Source organism: Prionailurus bengalensis, chromosome F2 (assembly GCF_016509475.1).
Source record: "Prionailurus bengalensis isolate Pbe53 chromosome F2, Fcat_Pben_1.1_paternal_pri, whole genome shotgun sequence".
NCBI classification, from domain to species: Eukaryota; Metazoa; Chordata; class Mammalia; order Carnivora; family Felidae; genus Prionailurus; species Prionailurus bengalensis.
The window spans coordinates 9,864,976-9,880,800 of NC_057353.1; positions in this window are offsets into that span (position 1 = coordinate 9,864,976).

A 15,825-nucleotide genomic window follows, 5' to 3' on the forward strand; every position below is an offset into this window, starting at 1 on the left:
AGACAGTCACCTCTGAAATGTTCTTTATGAATAATCCTAACATATTGTCTGTCCTTTTGTTCTTGCCCCTCCCCCTTCTCATCACCGTCAAACCTTTTTAACCTATTAAACCTTTTCATGACGAGCCCCCCTCGCTGGACTCCACTCGGAAGCCCCCAATGCAGGTTAGCCTTTGAAAATAGGAAGTTGATGTGCACTCCAGGAACTTTCATTTCTGAATGTGCAGTGGGCAGCTCAGCGTGTTAATGGGAACCGAATTCTATTTAATGGTGTGAGAAGGAAGAGCCCTTTTCCTCATAGATACGCGCTTTCTAAAGAATTTCTAATGATAAGCACTTCTGCATCAAGTTTCTTAGCGACACATGCCCACAACGTTAATTCCATTACAACCTTCCACATTTCACATTTTTGCTACAGGCAAAGGCAAGTTCACCATAAGCAGTTTTCTTTCAACCCATTTTGTGCAAAATGAGCCGGATTCTCTAACACGGCACCAGAGGGCCACTCCGGGCTGAATAGAGTGAGAGGAAATTGAAAGGCAAGATGTTGTTTATCTGAGACGTGAAATGGTTTGAAGTATTAAGTGACACTATATCACATAAGGGAAAACTGTGTCACACGGACGCTTTCTCCTTAGTTGTGCCATTTCTTTAGACTCCTTTTCTTTTTTTTCTTTTTTTTTTTTTTTTTTTTTTTTGGCCTGGAAAATTGGGGCTTTGGGGAAGACATAGAAATTTCATCTCACAGAGAAAATCTCATTATGAGAGGTGCAGAGTAGAGGTCTTTGCTCTCAAAGCTGCACACCCTGTCTTTGACTCGTTCGCTGTTCAAAATTTTCCACCCATATTTAAGGAGAGGCTGTACAAACAGGGACACAAAGGTGAAGTCGCTGCAAAGGAGATTTGACACAGGACCATTGAAAACTGCATTCCTTGAACTCCGGCAGCATTTACGAAAAAGGGCTTTCCTTGGAGACAATCACCCAGATGGAAGGGATGGATGGTGGTGGGAACAGAGGCTTCTCTTTCTTCCCCACCTTCTCCGGTAATCTGGGAACACTAGAAAGAAATCCAGCAAAATGTCAGTTTTCTAAGTCTAAACCCCAGCGAACCAAAGACCAAAGGCACAAATTGTAGTAGGAAAGAGAAAAAGGGAAAAGAAGAGACGTCTAAGAGTGCCTTTTTCAATTCATTATGTAGGCTGTTTCCCTAAAGGAGAGAGTCCATGTTCCCCCAAAATGTGCCGGAAATAACTGCTTATAATTACTTTGTAGTATCTTTTTCTTCTTTTTAACTTTCCTTGACAAGTGCAGCCTTAGACGAAAGATTAGGTTTGACAAAATAGATAGAACACTACTCCCAGTTTCAGCTTTGACGTGAAATAAGCTTAGACATCTGTCATTCCGGCCCTTAATGTACGAAAAAGTGAAACAAATGGAAAAGAAATGACTTTTCTTGCACTGATCAGAGAACTGAGGTTGCACAGCAAACCTCTACCCAGAGATCTGGAAAAAAACAGCAGAATCCAGACAGTCGTGCCTGACCCCTGCTACTGGAGGCACACCTGGAAGAACAAACAATCCTAAAATCTGTATGAAACCACAAAAGACCCCGAATAGCCAAAGTTATGTTGAAAAAGAAGACCAAAGCGGGAGGCATCACAATCCCAAACTCTAGTCTCTACTACAAAGCTGTAATCATCAAGACAGCTTGGTATTGGCACAAAAACAGACACATAGACCAATGGAATAGAATAGGGAACCCAGAATTGGACCCACAAATGTATGGCCAACTACTCTTTGACAAAGCAGGACAAATGGAAAAAAGACAGTCTCTTTGGCAAATGGTGCAGGGAGAACTGGACAGCAACATGCAGAAGAATAAAACTGGACCACTTTCATACACAAAAATAAACTCAAAATGGATGAAAGACCTAAATGTGAGACAGGAAATCATCAAATCCCTAGGGGATAAAACAGGCAACAACCGCTTTGACCTCAGCCACGGCAACTTCTTACTCGACACATGTCTGAAGGCAAGGGAATTAAAACAAAAATGAACTATTGGGACCTTACCAAGATAAAAAGCTTCTGCACTGCAAAGGAAACAACCGACAAAACTAAAAGGCAACCGACGGAATGGGAGAAGATATTTGCAAATGACATACAGGATAAAGTGTTAGTATCCAAAATCTAATGAAGAACTTACAAACTCAACACCCAAAAAACAAATAATCCGGCGAAGAAATGGGCAGAGGACATGAATAGACACTTTTCCAAAGAAGACATCCAGATGGCCAACAGACACATGGAAAGATGCTCAATGTCACTCATCACCAAGAAAATACAAATCAAAGCCACACTGAGATACCACCTCACACCAGTCAGAGTGGCTAAAATTAACAACTCAGGAAACAACAGATGCTGGTGAGGATGTGGAGAAATGGGAACCCTCTTGCACCGTTGGTGGGAAGGCAAACTGGTGCAGCTGCTCTAGAAAACAGAGTGGCAGTTTCTCAAAAAATTAAAAACAGGACTACCCTATGACCCAGCAGTAGCACTACTAGGAATTTATCCAAAGGATACAGGAGTGCTGATTCATAGGGGCACATGTACCCCAATGTTTATAGTAGCGCTTTCAACAACAGCCAAAAAGTATAGCATACATGCAGTGGAAATACCAGAACTAGAAGGAAGAGGAAAGGGAGCAGAAAAAACTATTTTCACTAGTGATGACTGAGAATTTTACAAAATTAATGCTAGGCAGCAAGTAAAAAATCCAGCAAACTCAGAGGATTATACAGAAGGATAGATACCAAAAGGTCTACGTCTAGGCATATCATATTCACACTGCAGAAAACCAAAGAGAGAGGAAAAGAACTTCAAAAAGCTAGGGAAAATAGAACATTTAACCTATAGAGAAATAGGAGAGGGATTGCAATAGTCTCCTCATCAGAATCAATAGTCACTTTAAATATGAGTGGTCTAAATACACCAAGTAAAAGACAGAGGTCATCAGGGGGGATTCAAAAATAAGATCACAGGGGACACTCACGTGGGAAATATGTATCTATGTAATTATATATCTTTTAGGTAACTATATATCTTTTAAAAATTTTTTTTAACATTTATTTATTATTGAGAGAGAGAGACAGAGACAGAGTGTGAGCTGGGAAGGGTCAGAGAGAGAGGGAGACACAGAACCCAAAGCAGGCTCCAGGCTCTGAGCTGTCAGCACAGAGCCCAAGGTGAGTTTTGAACTCACACACCGCGAGATCATGACCTGAGCCAAAGTCAGATGTTTAACCAACTAAGCCACCCAGGTGCCCCAGTAACTATATATCTTTTAAGCAATTTTTATTCTCTTTGTTTGAAGCAATGCAGAAATGTTGTTGCTATTGTGTCTTCATTTAAACTGTCTCTGACAAGGGCACCTAGGTGGATCAGTCAGTTGAGTGACTTCGGCTCAGGGCTTGATCTCGTGGTTTGTGAGTTTGAGCCCCGCATCAGGCTCTGTGTTGACAGCTCAGAGCCTGGAGCCTGCTTCGGATTCTGTGTCTTCCTCTAACTGCCACTTCCCCCCTCTCAAAAATAAAAAAAAAATTAATTTAAAAAAAACATTAAAAACCATTTAAACTGTTTCTGACATCCTTTTGGACCATTTCAGGACCAAGTACAAATCTCACTTTAGTCTTTTACGCTTATTAACTGTTGTCTTTTGTTTTTTGTTTTTTTTTTTTTATTAATTTTTTTTTCAATGTTTATTTATTTTTGGGACAGAGAGAGACAGAGCATGAACGGGGGAGGGGCAGAGAGAGAGGGAGACACAGAATTGGAAACAGGCTCCAGGCTCTGAGCCATCAGCCCAGAGCCCGACGCGGGGCTTGAACTCACGGACCGCGAGATAGTGACCTGGCTGAAGTCCAACGCTTAACCGACTGCGCCACCCAGGCGCCCCTTAACTGTTGTCTTTTGAAAGAGAAGTTAGATGAATATATCTCACCCTGCATTTCTTCTTTCATAACCAAACAGTTCAGAAATTTCATTCGTTTAACAAAAAGTAATGCAAAAGTAAAATTCTTACTGAATTGGATAAACATAGATACTAATACGTTCATTTATCCACCCGTAATTCTCCACTTTCCTTACAGGAATTTTTAAAATCTCTTTCATGTTTGCTCTTTTATTACTCCATCACTTTGTGTCATTTCTTTTTGCCTGCCTATCTCTCTGACCAAGATGATTTCAAATTTAATCATGCTCGTAATAATGTATTTCAAAACGATTTACATGCAAAATAAGGAAAAGCAACTGTACTGATGTGCAAATGTTAAATCCCTCAGGTTCGGAGACAGACTATTTCTCAAGAACTAGCCTTTGCTAATTTGGGGGAAGTATTTGCATATGAGTCATGGTGTCACCCGATTATGCTCATCCTGAGTTGCTTGGCTGTGATAAACACACAAGTGTCAACTTTACATTTTTTTTCAGCAAAAAGTACTTTAATGACCTCAAAATGTAACACATGAAATGGTCCCTTGGTGCCCTGAGTTCCTCCCTAAACATTTCTGTGCTTTTCTCTAGTTCCGCATAATAGGAATTACTCTGTTTCTGTAGGGCTGCATTTTCTTGGCTGTGTAAAGCAGTCTAGGATGTTATGTGACAGTGAATAGACTCTAATACTGTGTACTGACCACAGTCCTTAAAAACAAGTCTATTTCATTTTTTCATATTTCTTAATTGAGGGACAATTCAGGGGAAAAATGCCGGGGAGAGAAAGAGAAAGAGAGACAGAGACAGAGTCAGAGAACAAAGAAAGAGAGGGAAACTTAAAAAAGAAAATCTTGGTTGGCTGCTGGAGGGGCTGCGTCTTTGCTTCCGTGGCCTTGCGAGAGAGTCCGGAGGACCTTACTTAGCCCTGCCAATCTGCTATTGAAAAATGCATCTCAGTCTATTCAATCCGCACAAAAATCAAAGCAAAGCCATTCATTCTCTTATTTTTTTTTTCTGCTTCATGGGAATGAGAATAAGTTAACCAGAATGTCTTTCACTGAAGTTAACATTTCAAGGTCTTCCTTTTTCCCTGTTCAGTCTTTTCCATGGACCCACTCTGCAATGGTATCTTCAGGACTTAAGTGCAAAGCCACAGAGACGTACTGAACATATTGATTACCAAGTAAAATGGTTTCCATGGCAACCATAACCCAATGAAAGCCCTTAGAACTGCCTTCCTTTCACACATGAAGGTTTCCTAATGATCACAGACATCACAGATAGCAGGGAAATACCTGCTTTAAATGCATCGCTGCAAAAACAAAGCTGATGCGGCAAGAGAGACTCTGCTTCGTTAGCTAATATGTTTTTAATGTATAATAGAAGTTTTTCAATAATTATAAAGTGACTTCATTTCCTCATGCATTATCGTATGTGAATACATTAGTTTTTTTGGTTTGTTTTGGTTTGGTTTTTTACTGCCATAATAAATCACCATAAATTTTGTGGCTTAAAATAAAAAAAAAAAAAGTTATTATCTTACAGTTCTGGAGGTTAGAAGTCTGACCCAGGCCTCACTGGACTAAAATCAAGGTGTCCACAAGTCTGTGTTTCTCTCTGGAGGCTTTAAAGGAGAATCCATTTCCTTGTCTTTTTCAGTTTCTAGAAAACACCTGCTTTCCTTGGCTCATGGCCCCTTTCTCTTTTTTGTCTCTGGTCCTTCCTCCACTGTCACTTCACAGCCCATAAAGATTCTTGCTTTAAAAGACTTCTGATTATATTGGGTCTGCCTGGATAATCCAGAATGATCACCCCCTGCCCCCTTACAAGGTCATACCCTAAGTTATCTGCAAAGTCCCTTTGGCCAGGTAAGGTAACATATTCACCTGTTCCAGGGATTAGGCCACGGAGATCTGTAGAGGGTCATTATTCTGCCTACCATAATGAGTCTAGTGTTTATCATATTGAACAACAACAAAAAAGGCTTCTCGAAATATTGATGTCAATGCAGCATGCACTTTGAACTGCTTTCGTTTAAGTGCTGGTGATTATTTGCTATTGATCTAGATCAGAGATCAGCAAACTTCTTCTGTAAAGGGGCAGACCTTATATATATTTGGCTTTGCCAACCATGCAGTCTCTATTACAACTAGTCAATTCTGCCATTGTCATGTGAAAGCAGCCATTGACAATACATCAACGAATGGACTTGGCCATGTTCCAATGAAAATTTCTATACAGAAACAGGCAGTGGGCCAAATTTGGTCTGTGGGCTATAGTTTGCTGACGTAAAAACTAAAGCTATGAAATCTCTAATCCCATAAGTAAATTCTGCCACACATGTTCAGAACTGAAACCTCTCTTCTTGGATGTAGAAGATAATAAAAGTAAAAATCTGCACATGGCTTCTTTTTTTTTTTTTTTTTACACTTTTATGTTTAAGAGACAGAGAGAGACAGCACAAGTGGGGGAGGAGCAGAGAGAGAGGGAGACACAGACTACGAAGCAGGCTCCCGGTTCCGAGCCATCACCACAGGGCTCAATGCGGGGTTCTAACTCACAATCTGTGAGATCGTGATCTGAGCCAAAGTCGGATGCTCAACCAGCTGAATGACCCAGGCACCCCTGCACGTGGCTTCTTTAACCATATAACGAGGAATAGAGGCATTCTTCATCATCATAAAACCTTTGTTGAGTATCAGGGTTAGGGAATAGGACTACAGGAAGCTAGACCAAGAGCCAACCTTCAATGGGCTTGCAACATAATTGGATATGTGACACATACTCATTGAAAGATAAGTACATAACTTTTGACCTATATATATTTAGTTAAGCACACTATTTAACCTCCAAAAATGTCTTTAAAAATTGTATAATGGGCACTCTACTTCTGGTAATGGTAAAGGACTTTTTATGACTCTAACCTCCCTGAAGACAACAAAGATAAACTCTGGGCAAAATATTTTTAAAAACAAACAACTGCATGTCGGCAGTGGAGATCGACTGAAAGCACACCAGCAAAGCTATACTGCAAGAAGTACTCATAGAAATTCTTCATTTGGAAGGGAAATGACAACAGATGAAAGCAAGGATCTACATACAGGAAGAACTAAAGAGTGTTCGAAATGTTAATTATATGGATACATATATAAGACTCTCTCTTGTTCTTTTTGACTATGTATTTTTGTATGCACATATAATATGTGTGAAGCAATATGTATTTGTTGCTTTTTAGATATATTTAAAAGCCATAAGAATGTTTAAAGCAAAAGTAAAAGGGAGCTGATAGGAGCTGTGAATCTGTAATGTATTTGATGTAAGATACACAACAACAATAGCACGTGGGATGAAGGGTAAATTGCAATGAACTATCACATGGTCCTTACATGTTGCATGAAGTGATACAATATGAGCTCTAGTACATTGTAATATTAAGTACCTATATTGTAATTGCTTTGGCAAACACATACACACACACACACACACACACACACACAACACACACACACACTACAAAGAGGCATGGCTACAAAGTCAACAGAAGCATCATAATGAAACACTAACAAGTATTCAATAAAGCAAAAGAAGGCAGAGAAGGAGGAATAAATGAATATAAAACTGATAGGAGAAAGAGAAATGAATAATAAAATGTATAAACCTAAATCCAAACATATCAATAATTATTAAACATAAATGAATTAAAGACTCCCAATAAGAAGCAGAAATTACCAGACTAAAATTTTAAAGCCATCTGTGGGAATCACACCTTAAATATAAAGGCAGTCTATATATAAATATAGAGAGTAGAAGTAAAAATATGGAGAGTGATACCCCATAAAAATAACAGCAAGCACAAGAAATCTGAGTGGCTATGCTAATGCCAGAAGAAAACTGACATCAGTATAAAGATTGTTACCAGAGAGTAAGAGGGCCAGTTCATAATGATAAAACCTTAATCCACCAGAAATACATAATGATTATAAAGTTTGCGCAATAGCTGAAGAGCTTAAAAAACAGCAAAGCAAACATTGACAGAATTCAATGGAGAAATAAACAAATCCATACTCATAGATTGGATGAGTCCATACTGTTACAATATTACTTCTCCAAAAATTGACCTATAGAGCAAATGCAATCTCAGTTAAAATCCTGGTGGGATATTTTTGGTAGGTAATTTACCAGTTGACTTCAAAATTTATATGGAAATGTTTAGGACCTAAAATAGCCACATAATCTCGGGTGGCAGTAGAAAAGAAAATATTTGGAAGACTTTCACTACCAGATTTCAAGAGCTACTATAAAGCTGTATTAATCTTGATAATGTGGTAATGATATAGGATTGATAAATAACTAATAGAATAGATCCAGTTTTATATGATCAAGTGATTTTTTAGCCAAGGAAAAAAATTAATACAGTAGAGAAAGCGAAGTCTTTTCAACAAATTCTGATAGAGCAAAAGGCTGAAATTAACTCAAAATGGATCATAGAGCTAAAAATAAACCTAATATTCTATGGGAACATCTGGAAGAAAAAAGGGGGATATCTTTGCAATCTTAGGGTAGGAGAAAATTTCTTAGGGTCCAGAAAACATTCTCCATAAAAGAAAATATTGGTGAATTGTATTTCCTAAAAATTTTACGTGCCAACAGGCACGTAAATAGTCCACACTAGAAAAAGTATTGCATATATACATATATTTTATATATATTTATGTATTAAATATACATAATTTATAACACATAAGACATGTCCAGAATATTAAATATATGTCCAGAATATTTGAAGAACTCTTACCACTAAGACAAACAACTCTAAAAAATTAAGATGAAGAGAAATCCTCAGAAGACATTTTAAAATGGAGGGGCCCCTGGGTGGCTCAGCTGGTTAGGCGTCCAACTCTTGATTTTGGCTCAGGTCATGATCTCACAGTTCTCATGAGATCGGGCCCCACACTGGGCTCGGGGCCAACAGTGTGGAGGCTGCTTGGGATTCTCTCTCACCCTCTCTCGCTGCCCCTCCCCCTACAACACATGTGCTCTCTATCTCTCAAAATAAATAAACATTTTTTTAAAGACACTTTAAAATGGAATGTATACAAAGGTCCAATAAACACATAAAGAAGTGTTCAACATCGGTAATCATCTACAAAATGCAAGTTAATGCCCCTCACACCACTAAAATGGTTAATTAAAACAAAACACCCAAACCCTTGAGTTCAACTCAAGGTATGAATGTGGAGTTGGTAAGAATGTGGAGTGCCTACGACTAAAATACCTTGCTGATGAAATGGTACAAACATTCTGGAAAAAGGTTTGGAAGTTTATCATGAATTAAATGTTTACCTACCCTATCAACTAGAATTTTCAGCCCTAGATATTACTTAAAGGAATGAAAATATCTATCTGTTTCAGAATGCTCATAGTTATTTACTTAGCCCCAAACTGGAAACATTGCAAATACTCATCAACAGAACCATGGGTAGATAATTTGTGGTATATCGAACAATGTAATGCTGATTAACAATAAAAAGGAATGAACAACTGACAGGTGAAAAACATAGTTGAATTCCACACAATTTATAAGTGAAGGAAGCAAGACACAAAAGAGTGCCTACTTATATAATACAGTTTATAGGAAGTTCTAGAGAGGAGGCAAAACTCATCAGTGTCAAAAAATATCAGAACAAAAATGTTGGCTCTGGGAAGGGAAGACTTAACCTAGGAGTAGCATGACAGAACTTTCTAAGGTGATGGAAACAACTTGGAACTGGACAGACTATTACAGGTGGTTGGGTTTGTTAAATTCATCACATGGTGCACTTAAGATTTGTGTATATAATTATCTATAAATTTTATGTGAAAGAAAACCCTACAAACAAAATTTAAACTCTACTTAGTAAGTTTGCTTTCCACACTGGGCATTGTTAACAATTTGGAAACTACGTTCTTGTTTATTATAGGAATAAGCAAAGGAGTGACATGGCTGAAGAAGCGAGTTAGAAATATAAAAAGGCAAGGACTAGAATTTATCCTCTGATGTTTTATTGTTGTAATGAAATCGGAGGTACCAGTACGAACTTGTACTCCTAACTCCGTGTAAAACTTTCTTTCTTTTCCTTTCCTTCATCTGTCTCCATTTCCTCCTCCTCAGCTGCTCCTCCTTCTTTATTCTCTCTCTCTCTCTGTATATGTATGTGGACGTGCGCGCGTGTGCGCGCACACACACACACACACACACACACACACACACACACACACTTGCTAGCTCTGTCTGCTCCGAAAGTCTATAAATAATTGTAACATCAAAGCAATAAGCACGTCTGGCACCTAGATCTTGGTTTCTAAATACCATTGCCTACTTAAAGAAAACAGACTTTTTGGGAGAAAAGTTTGACTGCAGGATTGGCAGGGAAACAACAAAATGAAATTGCAAGAGCTTACTCGGAAAAAAACAGTGTGATGGTCAGTTTCATGTACCAACATGTCAGAGTAGGCAGTTAGACAGACCTGAGCAGGAGGATGACAGATGGACAATTACCAGGAACCACCAGTTCTCCCCCCAGAGACCAGCCCATCTCCCTTAGACCAATCCCCTTTGTGGTTTAGCACAGACTGATTAGCAAAAGATACACGCTGCAAAGAATGCTTCCACTTTGGAGCATGAGCACTTAAGAAAGACCTTGTCCGCTGTTATAATGTCATGATAATACCATTGGCATTGCGATTTGGGGCCCCTCACCCCCATGGGTAGCTCTCAGGCCTCAGGAGGAGATGATTAACACAAGCTTGCACAAAAAGGTTGGAGGGGAGAAAACCAAGGTGGACCCAAGGGTGGAAATGTAACTATGACACGGGAGAGAGGAGACAGAATAAACCCCCACACAAAGACACAATGAGAAACTCAGCACACCGTCACCTATCCTCCCGTCAGTCTGTCCACTCCTGTCTCTGGAGCGTACTGTCACTTTTTGCTAAATAGTAAAGCTTTGCTAGTTTAACTCTCCACAGAGTCTCTCACCTGAATTCTTTCCCTGGAGAAGACAAGGACCAAGGAGTTGCACACCCCACCAGTGGTAACAAACTTAGCTTGACCCTAGCCCCAGTTACCAAACCAAACTCCAGTCTAAGTGCTGTGGAGAAGGTATTTTGTAGATGTGATTAGCATCTACAATCAGTTGACTTTAAGTAAAGGCGATTATCCAGGATAATCTTCGTGGGCCTGACCCAATTAGTTAAAAGGCCTTAAGACCTAAACAGAGGTTTCTCTGAAAAGGAATATATTTGCTCAGGGACCACAATTTCTGCTCCTGCAAAAGAGTTTCCCATCTTTCAGGGGGAAGACCTCGTCTACAGACTGTGGATTTGCCTTGGCAGCAATAAATTATCTATCTATCTATCTATCTATCTATCTATCTGTTATCTATTTGTCTATCATCATCTCTTAGTGTTTTTGTCTCTCTGGTGGAACCCTAATTGACCCAGTAAGGGAGTACTCAATGATGACAACATATCAGAAAGACATAGCAGCTAGCTTGAAGAAGCTCTGCTTACCCAAAATGGAAATATGGGACCTCAAAATAAATCATGGGTTATAACGCATTGTAGAAAATAAGAATCTATGGGGCGCCTGGGTGGCGCAGTCGGTTAAGCGTCGGACTTCAGCCAGGTCACGATCTCGCGGTCCGTGAGTTCAAGCCCCGCGTCGGGCTCTGGGCTGATGGCTCGGAGCCTGGAGCCTGTTTCCGATTCTGTGTCTCCCTCTCTCTCTGCCCCTCCCCCGTTCATGCTCTGTCTCTCTCTGTCCCAAAAATAAATAAACGTTGAAAAAAAAAAAGAAAAGAAAAGAAGAATCTACACTTCCATACTAACATTAATAAGTGAATAAACATAAATAAGTGGGAAGATGGAAACAAACTTTCTTATGAATGCCAACTGATCAATGAAGAAGGAATAGTGTAGCTACAGAACCATCAATGGACGTTACAACTCAGTAAAAGTCGGTGCGGAACAGGATACTTACGCAGTGTCCAACTATCTCCTCCCAGATTATTAATTCTAGAGAAAAATAATAAGTTTACGGTGAAGAGCCATGGGCCACATCATCTAAATTAAAGGATCAAGGCTAACCCTGGCATTACTGGGACAAACCAAGCTCATATGCCTCGTGATATAATTGATGCACTCAGAAGGACACGCCATCACTTCTGCGGTATCCCTGACAAGATGCATGTAGTCTAATCATGAAGAAAGAGACCCCAAAATGAGAACGATTTTGCAAAATAAATGTCGGTTCTCCTTTAAAATGGCAATGTCCATACAGATTTTTAAAAGGCTGCAGAACTGCTTTGGGATAAAAGAGACTAATTAGCATAACAACAAAGAGTAATTTGTAATCCTGGATTACATCCCGCATGATAAAATAAAATTAGCCACAAAGAACATATTGGGCAAATTGACAGTTTTGCCTATGGGTCAGCTTATAGTAGTGTATCAGTGTTAAATTTCCCAACTTTGATAACTGCACTGTGGATAATAGGATAGGATCCTTATTCTTGGGAAATGTAGTCTGAAATATTTAGGAGTAAAAATGGTAATGTGCGTTGCCAAAGGCTCAGAAAAAAAAAATGCAAATATCAACAAATATATAGTGGGAGAATAATCAATGGAACAAAAGGTAAATAATTGGAGAAACTGATAAAAGGAAAATTTGAAACTATCGTGAACTAAAAAGTTACAAAAGAACACAAAACATGTGTAAAGGAAAGCTATGTGGCCAAAGTTGCATTTTGTAGTGATAACCATATGGGTATGAAGAAAATAGAAAAACTGGAGGTATTATTTCCATTGAGAAGCAATCAATAAGTAAGACTAAAGATCAAGGGACCTGGGTGACTCAATCGGTTAAGCCTCTGACTCTTGGTTTTGGCTCAGGTAATGATCTCACAGTTCGTGGACTGGAGTCCTATACCGGGCTATGTGGGGGCAGCAGAGGGCCTGCTTGAGATTCTCTGTCTTCCTCTCTCTCTGCCCCTACCTTGCGCTCTCTCTCTATCTCTCTCTGTCTCTCGCAAATAAACATTTTAAAAAATGGCTAAAGATCAACAGCTAAGACAAAGCTGGTTTTTACATTCCGCCTCATTGCTATAGGCCGGCTAGAACATGAGACCAGAATTTTGTTTCCTAACTCTGCAAATCTTCACTGGTATTTTTGTTCTTCATTTTTCGGTTTTGCTTTCCAGTCTTTTATGTCTGGAATTCCCCACACCATTGGCTCCAACTAGATCATTCTCCACAAATTGTATCAGGGTTAAAGAATGATCTGTTTTCAGGACGCCGGGGTGGCTCAGTTGGTTAAGCGTTTGACTTCGGCTCAGGTCATGATCTCTCGGTTTGTCAGTTCGAGCCCCGTGTTGGGCTCTGTGGTGACAGCTCAGAGCCTGGAGCCTGCTTCGGATTCTGTGTCTCCTTCTTTCTCTGACCCTCCCCTACTTGTGCTCGGTCTCTCAAAAAAAAAAAAAAATTATCTGTTTTCATAAACCTCAGCAGAAGGCAATCAAACCTTTATCATAGCTAAACAGCAGAATATCCACCAGGGGAGAACACCTTTTCAGCCAGGCCCCATGCTTTCTTGAGTGGCTTCGGATAGCATAGCCTAAATAATTTTAGAAGAAATTCTCATCTCAATTTAGTAAGTAGATGATAGCAGGCTTATTTTATTGGCAAGGAGCCACTATAATTGGAGTTTGAGAAAGGAGGGGGGGCGGGAAACATGATTATATTGCTTTGTTGTTGAATTGGTGAGAAGAGGGATGGACTTAAATTGATAATGTGGGTTGAACTTTTCCCATTTGTAGAGACCCCTATTGTTAAAATAAATGGGTTGTATGTGGTTTTGTTTACTTCTTTCCCCAACCATGGGTTCTCCAATCCCAAATAATTTTTTTTTCCCCAAGGCTGCAATTACCGAGATTACAAATAATGTGAAGCATCACAGATGGTCCTGGCGTGTTTCCAACACATAATCACCTGTCGTGTGCACTAATTCCTGCTATGATTAAGCCCCTTTATTCACACTAGGGTCTGACAGCTCTATTGTTTAAAATGTCACCCATTCATAGAACAGGCATGAGCTTGTCTGTACTTTAACTAGTCTCCTTGCATATTTTCTATGTCAGCTTCAGTTAAGCTGTTATACTGTTTATTTGATGAATCATCACTTTTCCTGGAGCCTGGTATTATCAGTAAAAGACAAGGGATATGTGAGACCACAGCTTAATTAGATATAGATAGATACGGATAGATAGATAGATAGATAGATAGATAGATAGATAGATAGATAGGGATTCCAACAAAGCCTTCTAGAAAACATTAGAAAGAGATTTAATGGGCTCCAGACTAAAGGAGAAGACACAGAATCACCTTGGTTGTTGTTTTGTTGTTGTTGTTGTTTTAAGATAAAATGCCAGGGCTTAAATAAGACAATCATAAATTCCCTTGTTTTGGGAAAAAAAGCTTATGGCTAAGTGTGTGAAAAATGGGCCACTTGACGTATACATTCAATATATATTGCAACATATATGTTCAGCATATTCCCAATGTATTAGTGATAATAAAGGCAATCTTTTCAAAATATTTCTATTATTTCTATGAAAACTGGACTCCAAATATAATTAAGGTGGCAAATCTTACGAATCAGACAACAGAGACACTGAGATCACGTCAACCAAACGAAGAATCCAAATACACTCTATAGGTGACATCATAAAATGGAAAATTACAAGCACTTATTCTGTTGTTTGAACTGGAAATCTGGTGTGATCTTAAAAAGCTCCATTGAGAAAAATTGGCACAGCCCTAAAGTGACCCAAATGGAGACGCCAGGAAGAATAAGGAAGGCTTTGTGTTAATGCTTACGTTCCATCTCCCAACTATATCGTATTCAAATTCACGCATGCTTTGCTAATATCTTTCACCTGCTCTGGTTTGCATTTGTGATCGCAACTAGATTCCTCCAGTCCTTAATCACATAGCAGCCTCATTCTGTTTCCATAACCCAAAGAGACCACGCAATCATGTCTGCACTCGTTTGTGTTGTCTAATGTTCGCCTGAAGTTTGATCACAGACCACAGCGAGTTACAGTGACCGTGCAGACCCTTCTGAGATGAATGCTTTCCCCAGGTCCATCTCATCTGCCAGCTGCAAAGACTGAGACAGAAAAGAGACAGAGAAGGGGAGAGAAAGATGATAGGTAGGGATAAACAGAGACATAGGTAGATGATATACAGAGATGGTAGATAGATGATAGATAGACAATAGATAGATAGATAGATAGATAGACAGATAGATAAGTAGATACACAGAATCAGAACTCCCAACTCCAACACTTCCAGCCTATGGACCCATGTGTCAAGTCCTTCTGATTCTTGCCTCAAGACCTTCACTTGTTTGTTGTATTTCATTACCACGTCCTAACCTTCCCCTTACATGTAGTGAAGACTTTATCCCTGATGGATCAAAGAACTTGAAAGGCCAGTCCAAAGTTATCAACCCAACCAATAGGAACCAAAAGACATCCATTTTTTTTTTTTTGGTAATTTTTAAAATGTTCATTTGTTGAAAGAGAGAAAGAGGAAGAGGGTCAGAGAGAGAGGGAGACACAGAATCTGAAGCAGGCTCCAGGCTCTGAGCTGTCAGCACAGAGCCCAATGCGGGGCTGGAACCCATGAACTGTGAGATCATAACCTGAGCCGAAGTCGGATGTTTAACTGACTGAGCCACCCAGACCCCCCAAGAGAAGAGGTTCTTAAATATGGTTTCAGAATTTCGTCCTTTG